General features: G+C 36.2%; 1 long non-coding RNA gene across 2 annotated transcripts in view; it reads left to right on the top strand.

Moving 5' to 3' along the window:
• LOC118764622 overlaps positions 1–14,502 on the top strand; it is a 111,494-nt gene that overhangs the window by 68,021 nt on the left and 28,971 nt on the right. The gene's annotated exons all lie outside the window — the stretch shown is intronic.

The following is a 14,502-nucleotide window of genomic DNA, read 5'->3' on the forward strand; positions in this document are numbered from 1 at the left end:
ACATTCATTGAATGAAGCTCTCTCTGCTTATTATAAGAATTGTACGAATGTTTGTAAGACAGTGGATGCATGTATGCAAAACGCATTAGTATGTGTGTGTGTGTGTGTGTGTGTGTGTGTGTGAGTTCACGCGCGGCGCGTGGCGCGCGTGCGCATGTGCGTATATGTCTGCATTTAGAAATGGAAAAGAGAAGGTGTTGGGGTGAGGGGAGAAGCGGTAGACGCTGCTACCAACAAAGGAAGGAGATGAATGGAAGGGACTTGGGGCCGAGGATAGCTTACACTAGATTGAGATGAAATGATACATGAATAATGTATGAGAAACAAAAACAAAATGCTATTGTGTTTTTATCGAATGTCGTAGTTCTAGATATATTTGATATTGTTTAAACATTAAACATATTTAAGACATATTTGAAAACGAAATAGTATTTGTTGCTTGTTGACAAAGGTGCGAAGAACTACATCGATGTATTATTTTATGTTCACCGATTTATACGCTCAGATACATATATGCATGCACGGAGGTGTACGTACGTATGTACGTATGTACGTATGTATGTATGTATGTATGTATGTATGTATGTATGTATGTATGTACGTACGTACGTACGTACGTATGTATGTATGTATGTATGTATGTATGTATGTATGTATGTATGTATGTATGTATGTATGCATGTATGTACGTATGTTATGTATGTATGTATGTATGTATGCATGCATGTATGTATGTATGTATGTATGTATGTATGTATGCATGCATGCATGCATGCATGTATGTATGTATGTATGTATGTATGTATGTATGTATGTATGTATGTATGTATGTGTGTGTATGTATGTATGTATGTATGCATGTATGTATGTATGTATGTATGTACCAACATAAATTTAATAAAATTGCCAATTTAATGTGCGATTTCCTACCTGATATACAGTGGATCAGATCATGAAATGATAAAAATACATAAAGAAATACGTAAAATGCATCATCATCGATGATGCAGTGCATGTAGAATAACCTTTCAATATATGTATATACACACACACAATTTTTATCATGCATTTTGTCTGGCTATAGATGTGTGTGTGAGTATGTATGTATATATGTACACACACAAACACACAGACACACATATATACCAACTAAGTTAGGGGTTGCGGATCCAACCCACTAAGGTATAATACTTATCTGTTGGTATAATACCCAAATTATTAATACACAAGTGTTTTTAATTGCTATGCAATTAACTTACTTATTGTGCTGAAACAGCTGTAAGGAGTGATTTTAATGATTCCAATAATTTATATTAAGGTTTTTATAATTGTTTTCTTATCTTATATGTATTGAATTATAATGTATATATATGTATGTTATTATGGTTCTCGTTTGGTAAAATAAATAAATAAGTCAACATTCTAATATCCTAAAGCTGATAAAACAACTAAATTCTTTCTCCATTTTCTTATTTGTATTATATATATATATATATATATATATATATATATATATATATATATGTGTGTGTGTGTGTGTGTGTGTGTGTGTGTGTATGTATGTATGTATATATTATTTTTATTATTTTACTTGTTTCAGTTATTTTGACAGTGGCCTTTTAGTCAAAAAATAAGCCTGGTACTTATTCTGTCGGTTTCTTTTGCCTAACCTTAAGTTACGGGATGTAAACACACCAACATCGGTTGTCAAGCGATGGTGGAGGGACAAACACAGACACAAACAATCATATATATATATATATATATATATATATATATATATATATACACGACAGGCTTCTTTCAGTTTCCGTCTACCAAATCCACTCACAAGTTGTCGACCTGGGGCTATAGTAGAAGACACTAGCGGAAGTGGAACTGAACCCGGAGCCATGCGGTTGGGAAACAAGCTTCTTACCACACAGTACGCCTGCGCCTTGCAGAGTACACACACACACACACCACACACACACACACACACAATAAGGTTCATTATAATAATTATAGGGAATTAATTAAGCCTTGAATATCACTTAATATAAATAACATTTTCCCTATATTCTCTCTCTACTAAAAAATTTTTTTACCCCAGTATTTTCCCCTCCCGTGCCTCCCCCTCTCTCTCTGCTCTACTCTCTCTTTTTCTCTCTCATTTTTATAGTATAATTTAGAAATCAGTTTGCTTCTTTCTGACAAGTTACAAATAAAACGAAATAGTTAATAAGTCAAAATATACGAGTATTGAAAACTGTGGTTGTGTATGAATATTAAGGATTCCATAGTTGAAATGAAAAACAAGAAAAAAAATACATATTATAAGACATCTTCCATCTTATCAAAGGCAAATCTGTTTTACTATCAGAAAATAAATGATATTGACTGCTGACAAGATGATTCTCTCCCTTGCACTGAAGCAACTACTGAAACAATAGCTTGCATAAAATTAATCTTTATATATAAAAGTGAAGTTGTGTGTCTGTCTCCTACGATTTAGATTCCTAACTACTCCCACATTTTGCGGTGCAGTTTAACCAAAACTGGGTATCTTATAGTCGTGGTTCATATCGAGCCCTTCTGGGTATTAGCGCGCGTCTACGATGAGTCTACGATTTATAAAAAAATTTACTATAATTCTTTTTTCCATTTTAATGCATTTTTTCGCTATTATATAAGGGAAGTAACTCTCTAAAAATGTCTACGATAAGTCAACGATTTAAAAAAAAATTACCATAATTGTTTTCCATTTTTAATATATTTTTTTTGCTATTTTTTGGCTATAACTCTCTAAAAATGCTTATATAGTTATTTCCCTTACAAACCCGAGCAACGCCGGGCGATACTGCTAGTTGTTTATATAGGAATGATTAATAGGAAAAATTGCTTATAACCAAAAATTCGAGCTTAGTGCATGTTGTTTATTTATTCAGCTCAATATCATTTAGAAACATTGTTGCATAAAATGATCGAAGATCATTTCAATATAATTTCATTCGTGTAAATTTCATTTAACTCGTGGTTTGCACGTAGCTTTGTACTAAATGATGAGACGAAATTGCGCTATAGGTAGGACCGGGATTAAAAAACAAACATTTAGCATTATTTTATGTTTACATTGTAGCGTAGCTAGGAGATGAGGAAGGGTGGCCAGCCCGAGCGATGCTTTTTTGGAAGCGACACTTCTTAGTCTGCTTTATAAAGCCTATATAGGCTGTACTGAAATTTAAATGTTTTTTTGATATCGGGACGCTACTCAGTTTTTGATTTAAAGTAACTTTAACTATGGTATGTATTCGGGTAGGTAGTCAGTCAACCATTGTCATATAAATTGATAACAGAAACATTTCCGCTACCTATAAAAATTTTTAACATATTTTTAAAGTAATTTATTTACTGCTGTGTCTAACACAGCTCTAAGCTGAAGAGTTTCAGTGATATTTAGCTTATGTAATAGGTGGCAGATCTTTTGCGTTTACTTAATGCATTAGACAAATGATTTAAATTACAATATCTCTCTTTTAGCGACACACTTTCACAGAAGATAGAAAATGACAAACGTGGGAAACAAAATGGCCGATAGAGAAAAAAAAAATTTCCCAATCATCTGTGAAGACAGAGAAGATATAAAAAACGTTGGCTCATGGCCAACCAAGATTAGCAATGACACACGGGATTTTCTGATACTTCAAGGTTCAAAATCCAGATTATGGTTTTTTGTGAAGTTATTCACCAAGGTGTTTCAATCAAAGAGTCATACTAAAAGACTAATACTAAAAGATTAATACATAACCAATTTTTCAGACTCTTCATTATGGCGAAATGATTTTGCAATCATAGATGTCGTACTCACCTGCCAATGAAGTTCTTTATTGCTTTTATTGCAAATTGTTTTCAGACAGAAGTGACATAAAATTTAATTCTGAGCCTAGATTCAAAGTATAGTGGAAACTGAATCCGAGAATGTCTGAAAATGAATCAAGTGCAATTCACATTTGGAATTTTACACAATAAAAGGAGTTGGAACTGGGATTGTGGAGTCAACAATTAGTTAAAAACCAACAAAAGCAATAAAAAAATAAGTTGTTGAATGCCAAGTGAAAAATTGGAAAGAGATCCTTTCAACCTACATGATATTATTAGATTTATAGCTTAACAGAATTTGGTTTTACGAGGACACCGAGAAGGAGCGAACTGAGACTAATGTTGAAACTGAAGCAATGGAAAACAGGAAATTTTTTAGAGCCAGTTCATTTGCTGACAAAATTTTGATCCAATGCTCCGCGCTCAGTTCAGTTGGGAAACATATTTGCTATTTCCTTTCTGTTTTCTACTATTCAGAATGAGTTTATAGGAATCTTAGGAAAGAACAATAATAAATCTTAGAGCGAGTTATAAACAGTAGCTGTAACACATCGTGACGTATATTTGCCATTTAAATATGGCTAACCCCTAAGGGTGGATGCTACTGTAGTTTGTAGCCCCAGGAGGACACCTCCTCCAGCTGGCTTTAGACACACTTTCTGTGCCCTAGCCATCCTTGCCGTCTTCAACTTATGATACACACGGACTCGAGTTTCTGATACCCAGAAACTCAAGTCCGTGTGTATCATAAGTTGAAGACTGGAAGGATGGTTTCCCTTTGCAAATACTGATAGGGCACAGAAAGTGTGTCTAAAGCCAGCTGGAGGAGGTGTCCTCCTGGGGCTACAAACTACTGTAGCATCCACCCTTAGGGGTTAGTCATATTTAAATGGCAAATATACGTTAGGAAAGAACGTAAGAGGTAAAGTAATCAAACAAGTAAAAGAAGCTAAGTACTTTTCCATGATATTTGATATCCCTCCTTATAAGAATCAAACAAACCCAATTTTACGCTGTTATGATCGGTGAAAATAAAGATGAGATTGTAGAATCAATTGTTGATTTCAATGAAAAAAATTAAAACCGCCGAGAATATTTCAACAATGATTTTGGAAAATTTAGGGTAAGACAGAATTGATATTCAAAATTGTAATGGGCAAGCATATGATAATGCTTCGGTGATGGATGGTCTACATACTGGTTTTCAGAAACGTATCAAGGAAATCAATCAAAGAGCAAAATTTATTGCCAACTTCGAAGCACTAACTTATTTATTTCGATAAGTCAAGAAAGTTATGTTAGAATTTTATATGCGCCATTGTTTTTCTCGCTATACTGGTTAATGTGGAGGCGCAATGACCCAGTGGTTAGGGCAGCGGACTCGCGGTCATAGGATCGCGGTTTCGATTCCCAGACCGGGCATTGTGAGTGTTTATTGAGCGAAAACACATAAAAAAGCTCCACGAGGCTCCGGCAGGGGATGGTGGTGATCCCTGCTGTACTCTTTCACCACAACTTTCTCTCACTCTTACTTCCTGTTTCTGTTGTACCTGTATTTCAAAGGGCCGGCCTTGTCACTCTCTGTGTCACGCTGAATATCCCCGAGAACTACGTTAAAGGTACACGTGTCTGTGGAGTGCTCAGCCATTTACACGTTAATTTCACGAGCAGGCTGTTCCGTTGATTCGGATCAACCGGAACCCTCGTCGTCGTAACCGACGGAGTGCTTCCATATACTGGTTAATTGATTTTGTGACAGAAGTCGTTCTCACAAACCGAAAAGGCTATCACGTGACCTGATGTTTATAATATTAATATGTGTGTATGTGTGTATGTGTGCGTGATTGCGTGCGTCCGTACACGAGCGTATATGTGGGTATGGGAATGCGTGTGTATGCTTGTGGTTCTCAGTGTCAACGCTTCTTAGTAGTTGTTAATTTTGTGAGATTTGGGTTATTTTGCCACCCCCACCCCCATTTCAGAAATTATGGCCAAACCTCTAAGAACAGTGCTGGAAAATCAGTCACACTCTTGTGTGATTCTATGTTGTCGTTTTCATTTCTAAATTAAGTTCATCGATGCAACGCTGTTATGTTTCTACAGCACTGTTATATTTAACACGAGAGAATTTTTAAAAATGAATTTGTGTAAATGAAGCATTTTTCTTAAGCAAAATACAAAGTTTACTTTACTTTATTTATTTAATAAATGATGAGAAGAAAACTGTACTATAATTAGGATTTATCTATCTAATAATTTCGCTTTAACAATCGAATTTGTTGTATATCTTCTATATTAGACAATTGCAGCGTGGAAGGTGTTTGTAAGCCATTTAAGAAACACACAAAAGCCGTTCGATTCACTTCAACATTTAAGTTTAATTTGTCAAAATATTTTCGTCGCTAAAATCCGCGACCTGTTCACTGACAAAAATCCGTGCTAACAGGTCGCGGTCTTAAAGCGACGAAACTATTTTGACAAATTAAACTTAAATATTGAAGTGAATCGAACGGCTTTTGTGTGTTTCTTAAATGGCTTACAAACACCTTCCACACTGCAATTGTTTTCGTTTCAGCACACGATCTCAGATCAGGTCACTTGCTATGCAAGTACATCTCCGTAATTCTATATTAGAGATCTGCCAGATTTCCTCATAATACGTTTCTTTAAGGGCATAGTTAGATCAGGGTCCCGATGCGTCTACGTATCGACATGAACGGAAGGGTTAGTTTTTAGGGTTAGGGTGTCATTACATGTCCACACAGCGTACATTTAAAATGATTTGTACGTAACACCTGTATTTAAGTAATACCTCTGTAGTACCAGTTTCACTTCAACATTAAAATTTCACTCGCCGAGGTCGACTTTGCCTTTCATCCTTTCGGGGTTGATAAATTAAGTACCTATTTCTTTATTACCCACAAGGGGCTAAACACAGAGGGGACAAACAAGGACAGACATAGGTATTAAGTCGATTACATCGACCCCAGTGCGTAACTGGTACTTAATTTATCGACCCCGAAAGGATGAAAGGTAAAGTCGACTTCGGCGGAATTTGAACTCACAACATAACGGCAGACGAAATACCGCTAAGCATTTCGCCCGGCGTGCTAACGTTTCTGCCAGCTCGCCGCCTTGCGATAAATTAAGTACCAGTTGCGTACTGGGGTCGATCTAATCGACTGGCCCCCTCCCCCCAAATTTCGAGCCTTGTGCCTAGAGTGGAAAAGGACATTAAAATATCATTTGTATTAAAATATTTTCGTCACTTTGAAACCGCAACCTATTCACTGACAAAATTTCACAAAAGTGATGCAGCACGAAGTTTTGTCAGTGAGCGCACTCGCACACACACATTCATTGCCTTTTATTTGAGTGTATGTGTATCTATGTGTGTGCGCGAGTGTGTATTGATGTGTGTGTGTGTGTCACTGTTGAAGTCACTTGTGCAACTTGTTTGTATATATTCTTTTCTACTCTAGGCACAAGGCCAGTCGATTAGATCGACACAGTACCCAACTGGTACTTAATTTACCCACCCCGAAAGGACGAAAGGCAGAGCTGACCGCAGCGAAATTTGAACTCAAAACGTAAAGACAGACGAAATACCTATTTCTTTACTGCCCACAAGGGGCTAAACACAGAGGAGACAAACAAGGACGGACAAACGGATTAAGTCGATTATATCGACCCCATTGCGTAACTGGTACTTATTTAATCGACCCCGAAAGGATGAAAGGCAAAGTCGACGTCGGCGGAATTTGAACTCAGAACGTAGCGACAGACGAAATACCGCTAGGCGTTTCGCCCGGCGTGCCAACGTTTCTGCCAGCTCGCCGCCTTTTGTTTGTGTACATATTGGCTTAGTAGTATAGAATGTTTGGAGACTGTGAATAAGGTGTAAGTTTCGAGCACTTGTCGGTAACTTTTTTCTTCTCCTGGTCTTCTAATAGTAATTACCCAACTTTCTAGGCTCTTCTCACAGCTATCCTGCGTTCAAACATTATACGGGTATTTAAAAAAAATTCATTCAATAAATACTGTTTCTACTTTACGAATAGATTAATAGAATAAACTATCGGTTTTCCAAATAACGAATGAAAACTTAAAAGAGAAAGTGAGAGACTTTGCAAATGAAAATGGAGTACTCCGCAGCGAATGCAATGAATCTGTGAAAAATTATACGCAGTGAATGCAATGAGTATTTAAATTTGTGTGAAATTGGAGTGAAAAAAATTCAATAAACTTGAGAAATCGAAATTATAAGAAATTTCTTAGAACATGAATTTATAGAAATATTTCAAGACGGTCAACCCATTAACAATTGCTTTCTTTTAGTACTTTTAGTAATTATGTATACCTAATAAATAAGCAGCTTTCTCCATTATAGTATTTAAGTTATAGAGTCAGTTGTTTCAAGTATTCATTTTCTTTTCCTTGTTCTGAATTTAAACTTAAGTAACTTTTGCCTCCTTCTTAAAGTTGGGCTGTAATCAAGTACTTAGAGTACACCTTTTTCTTTTATCTTTTACTTGTTTCGGTCATTTGACTGTGGCCATGTTTGCTTTTGCAAACGTTTAAAAATCATTATGGTACACATATATGTTCCTTATATAGTGTAGATCTCCGTCTAAGTACCATACTTGCCTGTCCTATATAGCTATGCCCAAGACTTGAGCAAGTTATAATATAAATTAAATTCTCGGAGGCACAAGTGAAGTTAGTTTTAATTGTGAATCTCTCTTCTTTTTTGAAGGGTTTTAATCGAACAAATCGACCTCAGGACTTTTTTAAAAAGGCTAGTACTTATCTTATCGTACTATTTTGCCGAAACGCTAAGTTACGGGGACGAAAATATGCAAACACCGGTTGTCAAGCGGTGGTAAAGGGACAAATACAAAAACACACACACACACGCACGCACACGATGAGCTTCCGTCTACCAAATCCACTCACAAGGCTTTGGTCGGCTCGTAGAAGACACTTGCCCAAGGTGCCACGCAGAGGGGCTGAACCCGGAACCATGTGGTTGAGAAGCAAGCTTCTTACCACACAGTCACGCATGCGCCTTCCACATAGCTACGCCTGTTGAAGTCTTTTATAAATTTATGTGATAAATTTAGTGGTAGTAAGTGTTGTGTAGAGATCAATTTCAGTTTTCGATTGCTTGAACTTGAAAGGAAATTTATCTGAAGTAAATACCAATTCCATTTTCTCTTAAGGTATAACCAAAGAAAATGGATCATTATGCTCGATATTCCTTTGGTTCTTTTACTTATGTACCATTTATAGAAGACTATTTAATAATGGGGTTTTTATTTAGACAAGCGATGGACATATTTCAATGCAATGTTTGAGTAGGTTGTAACAGCAGAATATTGCAATATACAAGGTTTTACTTTTGATGATAAAGAAATAGGAAAAACCGCTCTCAACGAAAAACCTGTTAGGGACTGCAAGCTAAACATACCACTTATAAATTTGGTTACGATGTAACTCAAATTTTATATATATATATATATAAATATACATATACACGCTCATTGGCAAATCGATATTCATGGAAACACATACTCTTTTACTTGTTTCAGTCATTTGACTGCTGCCATGCTGGAGCACCGCCTTTAATCGAGCAACTCGACCCCGGGACTTATTCTTTTGTAAGCCCAGTACTTATTCTATCGGTCTCTTTTGCCGAACCGCTAAGTAACGGGGACGTAAACACACCAGCATCGGTTGTCAAGCAATGCTAGGGGGACAAACACAGACACACAAACATACACGCACACACATATATATATACATATATACGACGGGCTTCTTTCAGTTTCCGCCTACCAAATCCATTCACAGGGCATTGGTCGGCCCGGGGCTATAGCAGAAGACACTTGCCCAAGGTGCCACGCAGTGGGACTGAACCCGGAACCATGTGGTTGGTTAGCAAGCTACTTACCACACAGCCACCCCTGCGCCTATAACATGCATATAATTTGCGAAGTAAACATGTAATTATTCATGTAAGTGTAATGTGAATATTGGAAGAAATGAGAACCGTATAGGGATCAGTACAACATAGTATCTATGAAATAACCGAGTATCTTACACTGTCAACATCTTAAATAAACTTAGTGTAATTGAACGTCAATCAGAAACAAGTGACGTTTAAATTATGTTTAAATTATGTTTAATCAACAGTTTTCAAAATACAGCACAGCCACCCGTCCACTAATGCCCTCTCGTCTTAGTTACATGTAACCAAATCCTTTATAATGAATCTTTGAATTTGCTTTTGCAAACGTTTAAAAATCTTTATGATTGCATTTTCTCTGTGATTTGACTTTCTCTGTGATTTGACTTTCTCTGTGATTGACTCTGTGAATGATAATACCGAAGATTAGTCATAATTATAATCCATGTTGGTTTAAGTCATTTATTGATATGCCTTGCTTACCTAATCCAACTGTTATTTAATTAATGTTATTATGACAAGCAATAAACTGAGTTGTTGAATTCAGAAACTGATTAAAAGTTTGATGTAAAAATTTTGCTTTCTCTGAATATATTTTACCCGGTTATCCACACAACTTAATATTTGTTTATCTTTTATTTAATAACAAAATATTATCTGCTTCACATTCCACAAAGACTCCTTTTACTCGTACCATAAGTTTCAGTTATTTATATCTACCTTCTGTCTTTTCATCTATCTTTTTTATTGTATTTAGCCAGTGGCGCATCTACATTTTTGGAGCCCTGAAACTTGGGTGAGGTTTACCGACCCGCGAAAAAGGGCAATATCTTAAAAGGACTGCCCACGAATATTTTCAAGTGGAAGTTTATATTCATTCAGAACGTGTATCAAGGATGAATGAATAGCAATCGGTAAAAGTATTAAAAATCTTTCGTGAGCTTTTCTATTTAAATAGCATCGAACTGTAAGATTTCTCAATCTAATAACATTGATAGAAGGTTAACTAATATCAACTTATCATTTAGATAAAGCTGCTTAATTTACCTCAGTAAACGATACTCTACCAATATGGTTCTCCTGGGATCTTATCTAGATGTTTCTGACATACGTTTTTTTTATCATGTCTACAATAATAGGAACAGTTCTCGCTTTAAAATGCCACATCTTTTGAGTTTCAATTTCCAGGTCCTTATATTTACTTAGTTTGTCAAATTCCTTGACAGATATATTTTTATCAATAGGAACACTTACATCTATTAGTCTACATGTATTTTCTTCCTTGTCAATTATGGCAGGTCGATTATCCTGGATCGTTTTGTCAATGTTGACTGGAAAATCCCAGAGGATAGCGACAATTTTACCTTCAACGACTGGCTCAGGATAATGTTCATACCAGTAAGCAGGAGTTCTGATTTTGTAGTGTTTACATATTTTCCAATGTAAATACTGTCCTACCCTATCGTGGCGATTTCTGAATTCGTTTGATATCAACACAGGACATCCCAAGACAAAATAATATATTGTTTCGTCAGATGTGTCGCAGAATCGTTTTGAAGAACGTTAGCCTGGTAATGTTTGGTAAGCAAACTTTGATCTTGTGCTGCCAATATGAAACCTTCAGTCTCTGCTTTCAGTTCTGAACATCTCAGCTACTGATGGGTTGTTGCTTGGTCTACATCGGCATTTCGACTACGAAGTATGTACTGTCCATGCTGAGGCTACTAGATCAACCGTTCCTCAATTTGCTTCTGCCCGTTCTTTTTTACAGTCTGCTTGATCCATTTTGCTTGTTTTGTGGCAGTGGTTTCAGGCTCCTCATTTAATTCAGGGTTAATGCCGAGTTCTCTTGAGAATTTGCAAGCTTCCTTGACAATAGAATGTGACATTTTGCTACTTTCTTGTTTGCACACAAACACCCACTCCTCTGTACTAGATAAGTACTTGTTCATTGCTATTGTGTAGGTCTTATAGTACAGTTCTCGGTTAATATAGGGCGTAACAAATATCAGAAAATCAAAAAAAAAATGTGTGTAATAGGTGTAAAACAACTTCCTATGAACGAATATGAAAAAAAAATTTCGCGCACGCGAAAGGGGGGTGGGGGAGAGGCCTCGGAAAATTCACATCGGGAAGTTCCGAAAGCGTCTGAGGAGCTGACCCGGGCACCAAAACAAAAAAAAATAGTGTAATATGTGTAAAACAACTTGCTCTAAACGAATATGACAAAAAAAATGCGCTCTCGCGAAAGAGGGGTGGGGGAGAGGCCTCGGAATATTATATCGGGAATTTCCGAAAGCGTCTGAACCGGGCACAAAAACAAAAACAAAAACAGCGCAATAGGTGTAAAACAACATGCTCTAAACGACTATCATGAAAAAAATGCGCGCTCGCGAAAGGGGGGTGGGGGAGAGGCTTCGGAAATTTCACATCTTCAGTCCACGGCCTTTAAACTAAGAAAAAATAGTGTAATTGGTGTAAAACTACTTGTTCTAAACGAGTATCAAGAACACACACTCACACATGAATCATAAACTCCGTATTTCGCAAAAAAAAAAATAATAAAGAGAAGAAATTCTGGAAAAAGTGAAGAAATGTTGGATCTCATTCCTTGGTTAAAGCTATTTTAAACATTAAATTTATGCTTTTCTTTGAAATAGTTCAGATATATGCAATTCTTCTCACTTATTAAGATGCATTTATCAGAAAAAAAGAGACAGAAAAAATTATTATTTTGTGTCAATCCTTCCCTAATTATCCTTTATTAATTAGTTTTGGCGTGTATTTTTTTCCCAAATTTATTTTTTCACCTTTACAACACTGTTTAGTAAAGCAATTAATTATCTTTATAATTTGCATATTTGACTTATTAATCAAAATTCTCTAGATGTAATATATACTAAGTAATGCATCCTTCATTTATGTGTTCCGTTCAGTATTATGCATGCGTGACTGTTTGTATGTAAGTGTGTTTAACTGTGCACATGAATGTGAATATTAAAGAACATATTTATTTACTATGATTGTTATTTTCAGAACAAATAAATCTTTTGGCTGTTATGTTATTGATGTTATTATTATTATTGCTAGTTAAAGGGTGGTGACTTGGCTGAATATTTTGAGTCTTGTAGTATGTAGTTGTGTTAGTCAATATTCTGAGTTCAAATCCAACTCATTTCTTTATCATCATTATCGATGGACCACTCAAAGAGGTATGTATACATTATCATTTTCGTAACATAATTTCTGTAGTATTTCAAGATGTTTCTGACACGTATTTTGATTCACATGGCGGAGAGATCCAACATTTCCTCACTTTTTCCAGAATTTCTTCTCTTTATTATTTTTTTTTTTGCGAAATACGGAGTTTATGATTCATGTGTGAGTGTGTGTTCTTGATACTCGTTTAGAACAAGTAGTTTTACACCAATTACACTATTTTTTCTTAGTTTAAAGGCCGTGGACTGAAGATGTGAAATTTCCGAAGCCTCTCCCCCACCCCCCTTTCGCGAGCGCGCATTTTTTTCATGATAGTCGTTTAGAGCAAGTTGTTTTACACCTATTACGCTGTTTTTGTTTTTGTTTTTGTGCCCGGTTCAGACGCTTTCGGAAATTCCCGATATAAATATTCCGAGGCCTCTCCCCCACCCCTCTTTCGCGAGAGCGCATTTTTTTTGTCATATTCGTTTAGAGCAAGTTGTTTTACACATATTACACTATTTTTTTTTTGTTTTGGTGCCCGGGTCAGCTCCTCAGACGCTTTCGGAACTTCCCGATGTGAATTTTCCGAGGCCTCTCCCCCACCCCCCTTTCGCGTGCGCGAAATTTTATTTTTATATTCGTTCATAGGAAGTTGTTTTACACCTATTACACACATTTTTTTTTGATTTTCTGATATTTGTTACGTCCTATATTAACCCAGTTCTCCCTGCATCATTCCTCTTCACCCAATACTTCTAGGTAGGGACAGACGATCAACATCTGCTTTTGGCTGAGGCATGTTCTTAAATGTTAGTAGTTTTCTTGTATTCCTGTCCAGGCGTTGGAGCTTTGTAAGATTCCAGTTAATGATGTTAAAACTATATTGGACTACTAGAAGTGCCAAGGTGTTAACGGCTTCGATGCGATTTTTGGGGTTGAGTTCAGTTTTTAGTATGAGTCTTATTTTTCTTATTTTTTCTTTCATAGAAGCATGTTGAATACCATCTCCCTCGTTTACCTCCAGGTATTTCTAAATTTCTTGTGGGTCAAGCTCCTTGATGATAGCGTCGGTATCTAATTAAATGGCAGCTGTTTGCCTGAGAATGCCTCTTACAAAAGTTGCTTTAGCACACTTATCAAGGCCAAAACCCATCCCGATGTCATTGCTGAACTCTTTAACAGTTGTTAACGGCCCTACTGACTCTTCGTCATTTCTAGCAAACAGATTCAGATCGTCCATATAGAATAGATGGTTTATTGTAGTATTATACACGTTTAACCCATAGCTGGTGCTATTCAGTTCGTTTGAGAGTGGAAATATAGACTTCTGTTAAGGGAAAGCGTATATTCTTTCAGTTAGTATGGATGTGATGATCTTGCAGGTGGTATTGAAACATGTTATTGGTCGGTAGTTCTTTGGATTTTGTGTCTTCAGTTTTTGGTAGAAAGTATGTTGATCCTGTATGTATGTATGT

This window comes from Octopus sinensis, linkage group LG8 (assembly GCF_006345805.1).
Source record: "Octopus sinensis linkage group LG8, ASM634580v1, whole genome shotgun sequence".
Taxonomy (NCBI): Eukaryota; Metazoa; Mollusca; class Cephalopoda; order Octopoda; family Octopodidae; genus Octopus; species Octopus sinensis.